Source organism: Chionomys nivalis, chromosome X (assembly GCF_950005125.1).
Source record: "Chionomys nivalis chromosome X, mChiNiv1.1, whole genome shotgun sequence".
In the NCBI taxonomy this organism is placed as follows: Eukaryota; Metazoa; Chordata; class Mammalia; order Rodentia; family Cricetidae; genus Chionomys; species Chionomys nivalis.
The window spans coordinates 45,521,229-45,535,140 of record NC_080112.1 but is presented as its reverse complement, the minus strand read 5'-3'; the positions used below and the strand labels follow the sequence as shown (position 1 = coordinate 45,535,140).

The 13,912-nt window shown below is 36.4% G+C and overlaps 1 pseudogene; it reads right to left on the bottom strand.

Moving 5' to 3' along the window:
- LOC130868354 (odorant-binding protein-like) overlaps positions 1-13,912 on the bottom strand; it is a 34,488-nt pseudogene that overhangs the window by 18,282 nt on the left and 2,294 nt on the right.

Here is a 13,912-nt window from a genome sequence, read left to right as displayed (position 1 = left end):
CTGCTGAAATTGTTGACTCTGCTACATGTCTTCTGGTACAATACAGACATGTGTTAAGTATAATACCATGGCATTTGAAAATGGGGATGATTGGAATTCATCTGTTCATATGTGTGTGATTATAATTTCATTCCCTTTTTCTGTTGCTTACTGAAAGAAATCCAACATGACATTGTAAAGGAATAGGGAGAGTGGGCACTCTGCCTTCTTCAAGATTTTAGTCAGTTTCCTTGCCAGTTTTCTACATGTAGAATGGTTTTTGAAGTATGTTTCTCAGAGATAGCCTTTAATATTTTGAAGTATATTTCCTCCATTTCGACTCTCCCTGGGAATCTTATCTTGAAAGTATGATATATTTTATCATTGGCCTTTTCTTCATGTATTGAATTAATCATGTGGTTTCTTGCCTTAATTACGTTGTATGATTAGTATATTTATAGAATTATGTGTTATAAACCAAGCCTGTATCCCTGGAATAAATCCATCTTAATCATTGTGAACAATCCCCTTGATATGGGTGTATATTCATTTTCTAGTATTTCTTTAAGGTTTTTTAACACTATGATATCCAGTTATGTTTTTCTATATGTGCATGAATGTTCATATGCATACATGAATGCATGCCTCTGTGTGTGTGTGTGTGCACATGCATGCATGATCTTTGATGAGGATTACATTAACACTGGCTATATATAACATATTTGGAGGTGATTCTTTACATTCTATGGGTTTTTTGTATCATTGCTAATAAAAACTCACATCCACATGGGCTAGGGGGATGGTACAGATGGGAAAAGTGCTTGGCTCCCAAGTATGACTGGAGTTTAATTATTTATTTTATTTTATTTTAAAAATAATCTTATTTTATATTCCAATCACAGTTTCTTCTCCCTCCCATCCTTCCATTTGCCCCATCTTCTCTCCACCCCTATCCACTTTTCAGAGGGGGTGATGCCGTACATGGGGAGTCAACAAAGTTTGTCACATCATTTGAGGCAGGATCAAGGCCCTCTTCGCTATACCTGGTTGAGCAAGCTAACGATTCATAGGAAATGGGCTTTAAGGAGCCAGTTTATGCATGAGGATAAATACTGGTTCCACTTCTAGTGGCCCCACAAATTGCCCAAGCCACACAGCTGTCACCCACATTCATAGTGCCTAGTTTGTTCTTATGTAGGTTCCTCAGCTGTAAGTATAGAGTCAGTGAACTCCTACATGCTCAGGTCAGCTCTATCTGTGGGTTTCCCCATCATAGACTTGGCCCATTTGCTCAGAATATCACTCCTCCATCTCTATGTCTGGACTTCAGGAGTTCATGCCAGTGCTTAGCTGTAGATCTATTCATCTGTTTCCATCAGGTGCTGATGAAGGCTCTATGATGACAATTAAGATAGTCATCAATCTGATTAAAGGGGAAGGCCAGTTCAGGTACTGTTGACAGAGGTTTCTGTCCTGCCTGGTCCCATAGCCTTTCAGTCCCCAAAAAACACACAGAGATGTACATTAACATACGCTGGTTTCCTATTAGCTCAGGCTTCTTACTAACTCTTATAACTTATATTGGCCTATAATTAATGTCTGTGTTAGCCTCGTGGCTTGGAACCTGTTATCAGGAAACATTCTCATCTTCTCCCTCTGCATCTGGGTGCCAGCTGCAGACTGAGTCTTCCTTTTCCCAGAATTCTCTTGTTCTCATTTCCCCACCTCTACTTCCTACTTGGCTGCCCCTCCTATGCTTCCTGCCTGGCTATTGGCCAATCAACATTTTATAAAAGCAATATAACTGATAAATCTTTACAGAGTAGAAGACCATTGTCTCACAGCAAGGTACCCTCTCCACTATTGCTTAGATTATTAGCTGGGGTCATCTGTGTGGATTCCTGAAAAAAAAATGTCAAGATAGTTGTGTTGTAATTCTTCTTTGAAGGACTTGTGGTAAGACTGATGTCATCTTTAGGATACTCGTCATTGATTTTGACAGCAGCTGAATCAGTTTTCACTTCCACCAACCAGGACCAAGTGCAGCCCTTTCCAGGCATTATTTCTTTTATTGATCTAGGCCATGCTGACAGCAGTAAGACAAAATATCTAAATAGTTTTAATTTTATTTCCCTAATGGTGAAGAATATTGAACACTTTTAAGTGTGTCTCAGACATTTGTGTATCACTTTCTGAGAACATGCTTTTCAGATCTATAATCCAGGTTTGGAATGGAGTCATTTGCTTTCTTGATGTTTATCTTGCTGAGAACACAGAGAAATAAGAATTCCTGGAATTCTTAACTTGCAAAACTGACAGCTTTGGGAGATTTCTGGCTATTATAAGAACATATCTGTAGAAATAGTACACTCTACAATTTGATGAAGGAAGATTATCCCTGGTCAACATGAGAATACTACAAACTAAGATTGATACTTAAATCATCAGTAATGTCTTGATTAAGAAATTACCATTCAGAATGCACATAGAAATTACACTGGTTGATGAAATCAACAATATTTGGACATGTTTATGGAACCAAGCATGATTTTATAGCTCGGAATGTAAGTTCAACTAATCACCTCTGAGTTACCTCTCAGATTGGGCAAACTAGCTATGTTATCACGATGTGAATGGTGAGCTTAAGAACTTCCATGCAATTTGAAAGTTTGGCAACATAGAAAGCAACTTCTGATAATAAAAGTAGTAGCCATGTTCCTTTTACCTCTAAAATGAGACTGCTCATAAGTAGTAATTAATCGAAGACCAAGGGGCCAGCACTAAACATAAATCCATATTAGAAACACTAAATGGACTCAGGTGGGCTATAAATTTCTCTATCAGTCTCCTCTCTTTAAATACACACACAGGCAGACACACACACATTCACACATACTTTTAAATAAATATGAATATTCATGAAGAACTTGGAAAAATTGGAAGAAGAGACGGGATACACGTATAGTAGTAATTATTTTGAGATTTGGGTGAAATGATGTAAATGTACATTGGATATACAGAACTTTTATCAAACATTAGTCCAGTATTTGTTCTGACGTCACTTTGTTTACAGGACACACAAGAAAGGTTAAATAACAGGTTTTATTCAACAAGAAACTATTTCATTCTTTCTGATTCATATCTGTTGCCTATGAATATTGAATGTACTTTGACTTGGGTATATCTTTAGATGAGAGACTGGATGTAGTGACACTGTCTAATATCTTTTCTTTTTCCTTGTTTAAAGCCCTCAAAGAAAATTCCATTGCCTTTTCTATTCTGAGAGCTAACTATATTCTAAGGAATCATTGTATCACAAACAGAAAATTGTAATAAATATATGAATATTTATAGGGATTTTGATATATGGAATATAATTCTCTGGAATTTATTCTTCAAGTGAGAATGACTCTTCATGTGTACATTATTTAAGAATATCTTGATTCATTTGCTTACTGACTGAAGTCATTTAACAAGAGATAATCTCCTCATATGAACTACTGAAAACATATTTTACCCTTTGTTTTAAATAATGTGTAACATGGAGGCAGATCTAAAGAGTTTGTTGCCTGAAATCTTTTAAATGTTATGACCATTCATCTGTAAATAACAATTTTTCAGCTGAAGGTAAATAAGACTACAACACACAATTTATTTTGGCAGAGTTCTTGCCCATGCCTCTCCAGGAATTGTAAAGTTTTCAATTATTACAGTAAGTTCTAGTAATACAGATATCATTTCTTACAGCAGCGTGGTGATTTTAATTAGCTTAGTGAATGTTTATGTGGTTTTTAAATGAAACCCTTTTCACAAGGTCCTCATTGCTTCTTGAAACATTTTATTTAATCATTCAAAAAGTAACAGCTCATAGATCATAAGAAGAGAAAAGAAAGGTAAGTCAGGACTTTGGATGGTGGTATCTTGAATTCAGAGTCAAGGGGAAATTTATTCAGAAAGAAATGGGGATTTGTATGTAATGCTAATTCCATGTAAAGAGGACATGATGCATAATTCTCATCCTGTTGTCATCTCTGCAGACATGAAAGCAAATATTAAAACATGATTGATCAGACAGGAAAGTTTTCATCCTTGAGAATGTATGAATACAAAATTAAATATAACAATATAGAGTGTAGAGAAGGGATTGCACATGAACAGTTTCTTCCCAAGAAATCACCAATATCTTGTGTTTTGAATTCTATAGGAGCACTGTTGACAGGAAATAATGACACTCTTTAATCTTACATGACAATTTATATTGAGAGGTTTAAATGAATTTATTGAAAAGATCAATCTGCTTGTATGATGTCTGTGACCAATCATATGCCACAATCATAAGTAAAGTGGGATTTCTCAAATGTCAAGACACACTTTTAATGATGGAATATTCTTCGATACCGAAAATATTAGCAATTACAAATAAATGTCCTTCAAACTGCTTAATAAATAAACATATGCTATCCTTCATTTTTCTCACAGTAAGATTCGCAGTTTTAAAAGACAAATAATAACCTGTCTTTTTGGCATTCATTTTTCCCTTGGTCACATACTTATCTCCATTTTTTAAAATAATAAACACAAATCCATTCAATATCAAGGTGATTAGACATGGCTTCTGTTTCTACTCACCTACAGAAGATGATTATTTGGGACAAGTATCTGTAAAAGAAGTGGAATGGAGTAAGGATTAGCAGAACTGATCTCATAAGAATATGAGCTCCCCAGGGGATGTTGCTGGAAAGAAAAACTGAAAGATATCATATAGCTAGATATAACATGATTCAGAGATCTTACTGAGTAGATAAGTAGGTAGATAGATAGATACATAGAATAATAGATACATCAACACATAAACAGATACATAGAGATACAGACTCAGTATGTAGATATACATACATGTATTTATGAATATCCATTGTTATACATATGTATGTATGTATTAATTTATAAATGCTAGGTACAAAAATATTCATTAAGGTTACCTGTAGCAAGAACATCTCGAATGTTTTCTGGTGGAATGCTACGTTCCTTAGCATATGCCTCAAGTTTTTCATGTTGTTCAGGAGTCAAAGGTTGACCTTTTCCTACACTGCATGAATGCCAATGGCAGAGACATGGTCAGTAGAATTCTGGAGAATTTACATTGCGTCCTTAGTATCCCACCAATACATACAGTAAAAAATACCAACTGCTCTAAATTCAACTATGCTGGGTGAGTCAATACAGGCAATAATAATTTTTGAAAGTTCCATGGACACATATTTTAATTTAGTATGCACTGGAGCAAATGACACTCAAAATGGTCTGAATTGTGGGAAAATACTCTATTTTACTCTATTCTTTCCAGTGAGGAAACAGGTACACAAACTCTTCCAATACCCCCCCACCCTACCATTGTACCTAGTCTTCAATGACCACGCTACTTGAATTACAGTATAATGTAAAAGTAGGTTCACAAAACAAATGGACTGTTATTTAGTTGACAAGAGTTTGGAAATAACAGGGTACTGTATTTGGTGGGTGAATCTGACTTAATCCTCATTTACAGTGTTATACTTTTGTTACTATTTCAGGAAACCCACTACCATTCTTACCAACAACAAAAATCAAGTTTGTTGTCCGGCCGGCTCTATCCACAATCTCACTGGCAAAGACTCTGTTGTCTTTTGTTGCAAATTTTGTTAGAAATATACAGAAAAGTTTTCACCTTAAAAGATGAAAACTCACTCTTATCCTGGTGTGTGTGTGTGTGTGTGTGTGTGTCTATGATATTTCCACTTACAGATACTACTTAAATGATTAAATGGTTCACAGGAAATAAATAGATTTTAGGATCTGGTCATTTTCTGTTACAGGACTGGTTTTTAATATCCATGTAAGGTTAAAAAAGCATTATTTTTGCAGTAAGAATATGCCTTCTCTTTATTTAAATTCAACCCAAAAGTTATGCTGTGTACAATTCAATTGAATAGTGTTGATATTATTTTAGCATTTTTTTTCAAAATTGGGGTAGTAAGTTTGAAATTATTAAACAGATTTCCCCCTAACTGCTTTTCAAAAGTCAATTTTATCATCCAGTGATCTAAATGTTATGATTTTTACAAAATGTAAGAAAGGGAAACTTTCTTATAGCATTGTTAATTCAAATTCTCTATAAATCTAGTATGATAGATAATCCCTGTAATATAAGTACTTGATAGACTGAATCATGAAGTTTGCAAAGATGTTTGAGGCCACTGAGACCTAACAGTGAGTGGCAGTCCTGTCCAATAACAAACCAAAATACTGTATGAAAGGAAAGACACTGAATATTGTTTAGAAGTAAATTTTCATGCAGGAAACTATTTGGAGATGTTTTGTTAGCATCACTCATGTCGTTAGTTAATCGTGTTCTTCTCCATGTAAACTTTAGATGACCTACAATGTACTCTGACTTCATATCATATCTCCATTGTTTGGAAGGACTGATAACATTCCCAGTAACCAAAATTGTTCTAGGTCCATGTATCTATCCGTGGCTGAAGTGTCAGCATGTATGCGTTCACCCACAATGCTTTTGTTCATAGATGAAGTGCCAAGATCCCATACTTACACTGGGTTCTGCAGTTGCCATCGTCTTGCCTATACCCAGTGATTTGGATCTGTGAACATTGGTTATTCGCACTGAAAATCAAACAGAGGAATCATGGTTTATTGTATTTATCCTTTGAATTCATATTAAATATCTTCAAGATTTACAGAACTTGAGATACTTTAATATCTATGAACAGTGTTCAGAGCTAGAAGAGATGAAACTCTGTTTACCTCACTTTTCATAATTTTTGTTTAGAAAATATTATCCTGTTTGTAATCATACATATGAATTACTTTATTTGTAGCAATTTTCCCACGTGTTATGAAGACTAGTTTATTCCTTATCCAAATTTCACTATTCACTGAGTATGATTTTCAATATGTTAATTCTCTTTTACTAGTCCAACAATAATATGTACACAGGATTTTATGAATGTGTTTTAAATGCTTTTATGTCTAACCTAAAACAACAATTGTGGCTAGAACAAAATAATGGTTACAAACATTTTAAGTTCTTACAGTGTTAAGCACTTTTCCATTGAACATTGTCATCCAAATGTCAGAAAGAAAATTTTTGAAACTAGAGTATCACAGACATGTTTCTGGCAGTTCAGACCCAAAATAATCACACAGAAACTGTATCATTTAAATCACCACTTGGCCAATCACTTAAGCATATTGCTTACTAGCTTTTTCATCTATAATTAACCAAATTTCATTATTTTATATTTTCCATGAGGCTCGTGGCCTACTGGCAAAGTTCCTGCTGGCAACTCACGTCTATTCCCTCTGGCAGCTACATGACATCTCTTTGACTCCGGCTTCTTTCTCCCAGCATTCAGTTTAGTTTTCCCCACCTAGCTATACTCTGCCCTATCACAGGCCGAGGTAGATTCTTTATCCATTAACTAATAAAAACAACACATAGAGAGAAGTATTTCCCATACCAGACATGGATTTGCAAATTAGATTTTTCTGACCTGTTTGTGGAAGAATATTTTTATGACACCTATGCCTGAATAATATAACATGCATGACTTTGACCCAAATGCTCACACCTACCTTTTGGTTAACTAGAACTGAGATCCTTAGAATCTCCTGATTTTAATATGAGAGCATAAAATTCAACCACAGGCCTCCAGCCAGAAGAATTTCTCACGAAAAACTCATAGAATTGGAGACTGATTCTTACTTTCATGTGGTCTCCAGAGCTAAAATCGCATTTCTGAAGATGAGACTTTCAGTTTCATCACCAGAAACAGAACATTCTCCTATAAGCTTAACAATAGAAAAATCTGTGAAACGTAAGCAGTCTGCTCAGGTTACACCGTTGACAATTTGCTTACTTCACATAAAATGTGACTTCCATTTTACTACATGCCTCAGAACAAGTAATTTCACGAACGTAGAGTCTCAGTGGTCCTCCTGCCTCTATCTTGTCCACATTGTCAGCAGCGATGGCAGTGGTAACCCACTTTCCTTCAAGCTGAACAAACAACAAAGACCATTGAAATTTGAGTTGGTACTTTCATCTCTGATTCCAATCTTTGGAAATACATAAGCTAATGAGAAATATAAATCAATAATAGTTTGTTTATTTGTGGTGGCGCAAATGAATGTAGACAGATTATATAGATATATACAGCTTTAATAAGGAAATAGACTTACAGGACCACAGGTTCCCGTGGAGTACTGGAAAAGCAGAGCAAAAGAAAAGGGGCTGCTGGGCTCACGCCCGGCAGATTTATCCGTAAACATTAGCCCGAGGCGAACATGCCCCCAATGGGTGGGGCTACGTCCCTACATCTCCCCCTTTTGTCTAAATAAGATAGAACCAAACCAAATACAACTATATACAATAATAACAAATAATAAATATAACAAACAATATTGAGAACAAAACTTTTGCTAAACATTCTATCTCAAGGAGTCTAAATAACATAGAGAGTAACTACAATTATATAATCTTCAACTCCGTCAAAGATCTGAGAAGGGAATAAATATTACTTAACAATCGAGAGATATCCAAAATGTGCAACAATTGACAGAGACAACTGACTACCTGGGCAATCACCCAAAGTCTCGTTTGCAATGTTGAGTCAACCAACTTTGGCTAAGGCCTAACATAACTGGCATACCATTATTAAAGGCAAGGAACTTTCTTAGGACTATCCTATCCTGTCTTGGCAAGATAAGACAATCCTGTTTCATCCACTTAGGGATATTCTGTATCTTTGTCAGAAGTTGAGGTATGGGCTTTTCTTAACCCAAAGGCCAGTTCTGCCAAGAAGACAAGCTCCCAGTGGAGTGTCTTTGGTGCTCAACGTTCTCTCGGGAGTAGAGTGGTGTTGCCAGGAGTAATTGTGTCTCTTTGGCACAGAAATTTTAGGTTAGATTAAAGGTCATTTTCTACAGCTCTTCGAAGAGGCTGAAGATCATACTATCTATACTAAATATAATCTCTATGTAACTAAAAGACCTGATAAACTTAAAAATAAATATGACAAACATATAATTCTCAATACCTATCTAACTTTGAAGACTAAAAGAATAAACAACTGTGCAATATATGAAGACAATGATCTTCAACTGTAAACAATGTCATAGTATCAGAGGTAGAAATGTACAATGTAATATGGTAGATGTATCAATACAATATGGACAAAGTTATAAGCATACTCATACAAAAATAGAGGTAGGAACACTCACATTCAATATTCAACATATCAATATACAAGAAACAGTACCAGTACAATTTTCTATAAACAGTAATTCACAAATACCAATCATCCCAAAAAACCAGTTACCCCCTTCTTCTTCCTCTTCTTTTTTTTTCCAAAAAAAAATATCACCCCATCCCCTCAACCCTAAACCAACCATTAAAAGATGTCCCCAACCCCGAGGGCAAACTCTGTTGGGAGAAGGGATGCCGTCCTCTAAGATTGCTTCTAGCTGACATGGGGGCGACGTTCTTCTTAGGGGGTGCTGTGAAAGCAAATGATGGTAAAATTTCCAAATTAACCTTTGACCTAAGAAAATTGTAACTAGTCTCAGAGCGTTTTGAGAAGGTCCGACCAGAGTGTTGTCAAAAATGTGCACCATTCGAAATTGTCTCTTGTAGTTGGTACCAAAAAACAGGTCTAATATTAGCGCTTTAAAAAAAAAAATCATGACGTCATAAAAACCAGATGGAGTTGATGTTGTGGGGCCCCATCTTCATCCTGGAAACTTCAAAGATTGCTGTAGGAAAATTTGTTGCTTGTTATGGGAAATTTAAACATTAACAACAAGGACATATACTGACATATAAAGAAAGACACAGATATGAGGAAAAGCAAAGAAAGTTTAAGACATATATATATATATATATATATATATATATAAATTAATACTTACAGAACAAGTCCCTCCATCAGTAATTAAATATTAGGGGTACCTTAAATTCTTTGAAGATGGGTATTTTCCTGTGGAGATAAGAAGAGAACCCTGCCCCCAACCTATCTGTATTACTTACCATCACTATGATTGCCATCCATGTGATTGAATTGTTATTTATCTTTCCCAACTGGCTTCTCTTCATCAAAACGAACCTTTATCAATTTTGATGGAATCCACAATTTTTCCTCACCTGTGGAGACAAGAGCAAATCCCCTTCCCCAACGCAGCACATCTCCTGGCTTCCATTGTGAGGTCAGCACATCCTTGAAATAAACTGGTTGATTTAGTTCAGTAGACTTTTCCATTATCCAATGTCTTTCTGCAGCCGATGTTCCCTTCTCATTAGCGTTGAGGAAATTCAAGGTTAACAAAGCATTATGTAACCTATTTCTGGGGGTGTTTTCCACCCCTTTCTGTTTGTTCAACATATCCTTTATAGTTCGATTTGATCTTTCTATGACTGCTTGACCTGTAGGATTGTATGGTATACCTGTAACATGCTTGATATTGTAATAATCAAAAAAACGTTTCATTTTCCTAGAGACATAAGCAGGACCATTATCTGTCTTTATTTGTGTAGGTATACCCATGATAGCCATGACTTCTAATAAATGAGTGATAACTGAATCAGCTTTTTCTGAACTTAAAGCCGTTGCCCACTGAAAGCCTGAATACGTGTCAATGGTGTGATGAACATATTTTAATTTGCCAAATTCTGCAAAGTGGAACACATCCATCTGCCAGATTTCATTCCTTTGGGTGCCCTTTGGATTAGCCCCTGCAGGCAGTGGCGTTTGGTTATAGAAAGAGCAAGTAGGGCATTTCTTTACAATCTCCCTAGCTTGTTGCCATGTAATAGAAAACTCTTTCTTCAAACCTTTGCTATTAACATGATGTTTTTTATGAAATTCAGAGGCTTGTAGCACACTACCAATCAATAATTGATCAATTTCTGCATTACCTTGTGCTAGAGGACCTGGCAGACCCGTATGGGATCGGATGTGTGTTATGTACATAGGGCAAAGCCTGTTCCTAATCAAATCTTGCACCTGGATAAACAAAGAGGTTAGTTCTGTATCATCAGGTATAAATTCAGCAGTTTCAATATGTAAAATAACTCTTTCTGCATATTGTGAATCAGTAACTATATTAATAGGTTCTTTAAAATCCCTTAGCACCATAAGAATGGCATATAATTCTGCCTTCTGGACAGAATCATAAGGACTTTGTTCCACCTTACCCAAGTCTTCTGATTTGTAACCTGCCTTCCCTGATTTATTGGCATCAGTATAGAACGTACGGGCTCCAGTTATTGGAGTATCACGGACGATTCGAGGAAGGATCCAAGAAGTTCTCTTTATGAAGTTAAGCCTCTTGCTTTTTGGATAGTTGTTATTAATGTCTCCCAAGAAATTAGCACAAGCTCTTTGCCATGGTTCATTATCTTCCCATAATTTCTTTAGTTCATCAGCAGTGAAAGGCACTATAATTTCTGCTGGGTCTATGCCTGCTAGTTGACGAAGTCTCAACTTGCCTTTTATAATTAACTCAGAGACTTTTTCTACATAAGTTTTCAGTTTCTTACTTGGTTTATGTGGTAAAAAGATCCATTCCAAGATAATATCATCTCTCTGCATTAAAATTCCTGTAGGGGAAATTTTTGATGGTAGTATGACGAGAATACAGTCGAGCTCTGGATTTACCCTATCCACATGTGCCTGTTGTAATTTTTCCTCAATCATCGTCAGTTCCTTTTCTGCTTCAGCTGTTAATTCTCTGGGACTGTTTAAATCTTTGTCACCATCCAAGGTTTTGTTCAAATGAATTATTAGATCAGGTGTTATCCCAATAGTTGGCCGTAGACTGGAAATGTCCCCTAATAGTCTTTGAAAGTCATTAAGAGTCCGTAGGTGATCTCTCCGAATTTGTGCCTTTTGTGTCTTAATTTTTTGTAAACCTATTTTATAACCTAAATAATTAACAGAATCTCCCTTCTGAATCTTTTCAGGAGCAATTTGCAGTCCCCATTTTGGTAAAAGTATTTTTATTTCTTCAAACAGTCTGTTCAAGGTATCCATGTTTGAATCGGATAACAAAATGTCGTCCATGTAATGATATACTATCGATTTGGGAAATTTCTTGCGTATTATTTGCAATGGTTGATTCACAAAATATTGGCACAGGGAGGGGGTTTTAACATACCCTGGGGGAGGACGGCCCAGTGGTACCTCCTCGAAGGTTGAGAATTATTATAAGTAGGACCTGTGAAGGCAAATTTTTCTCTATCTTCTTTTTGTAAAGGTATAGTGAAAAAACAATCCTTTAAATCAATAACTATGAGAGGCCATCCTTTTGGCAATAAAGAGGGCAAAGGAATTCCAGATTGCAGAGGGCCCATAGGTTGAATAACCTTGTTGATAGCCCTGAGATCTGTCACCATTCTCCATTTACCTAATTTTTTCTTAACCACAAATACAGGAGAATTCCAAGGGCTGGTAGATTCTTCTATATGTCCAGCATCTAATTGCTCTTGTACCAACTGTTCTAAAGCCTGTAACTTTTCCTCAGCTAAAGGCCATTGCTTTGTCCATATTGGTTTCTCAGTCAACCATTTTAAAGGCAAGGCTGTTGGTATCTCTGAAGTGACATCAATTGCTTGTTCTTGTACAGCCCGAATGGCCGGTTTTCTCCGTTTGTAATATCTTTTAATATTATCCCCAGAAATATAGGCTCTAGAAGTAGCAGGAATGTTAATTTGGGTATTCCATTGTTGTAATAGGTCACGACCCCATAAATTCATTGCAATATTGGCTACATATGGCCTTAATTTTCCTATTTGTCCCTCTGGTCCTATATATTCAACCCATCTTGTGCTCTGCCTTACTCGAGATAGGGTTCCAATTCCCAGGAGCTGAACATTTACATTCTGAAGAGGCCAATATGGATGCCACGATTCTGGGGTAATGATACTTACATCCGCACCTGTGTCCAGCAGGCCAGTAATAAAAATGCCATTTACACACACTCTCAGCTTTGGTCTTTGGTCATTTATAGAAGTTTGCCAAAACACACAGAACTCATCTTTCTGATCATTATTGCTTGTAACAGTAGGCATGGGGCTTTCTAAATGTCCTGACGAGGCACGTTCTCTGTAGTAACTGGAAATGACTGAACCATGTTTGCCATGGGGGCCTGTGAGGCCCCCCCTATCACGTTTCCCGTCTGTATCAGGTTGCCTTGTCTATCTCTTGTAGACCTGCACTCATTCGTCCAGTGTCTGCCCTTTCCACATCTTCTACATAAACCTGAAGGCTGAGTCCTCCTATTTCTGTTATTTCTAGAAGATGCATTATTATTATTTCTGAAAATCCGTTGTCTACAATTCCTTTTCATATGACCCATTTTGCCACAATTAAAACATTTGGTATTCTGATGTCTCCTTTTACCATTGGAAATTGCTTCTTCTACCCATGCTTCAGTGCCATAGTCAAATTTATCAACATCTAGTGTATGCAAGACCCATTGTTCTAATGGCACTGATCTGAGCTTTAAAGGTCCCCAAATCCTTTTGCATTCCACATTTGCATTTTCATAAGCCAAAGTCTCAATCATTATACGTCTTGCTTCTGGGTCAGATATCCCTATTTGTACAGCTTTAGTTATTCTTTGTAAAAAGTCACTAAAGGGTTCTCTCTGATCCTGTTTAACTCTGACAAATGATTCCATCCTCTGTCCTGGGTCTTGCACCCTGTCCCAAGCCCTTAAGGCTGCTGTAGTACACACAGAGAGTATGTTTTCATCCAAATTAGCTTGTTCCTGAGGCTCAGAAAATAGCCACTCTCCCAAAATTTGATCTATGGAAATCTCAATTCCCTTTGCTCTTTCTTGCTGTTCTAAAAGTCTAGCCTCTTGCCTGAATAAG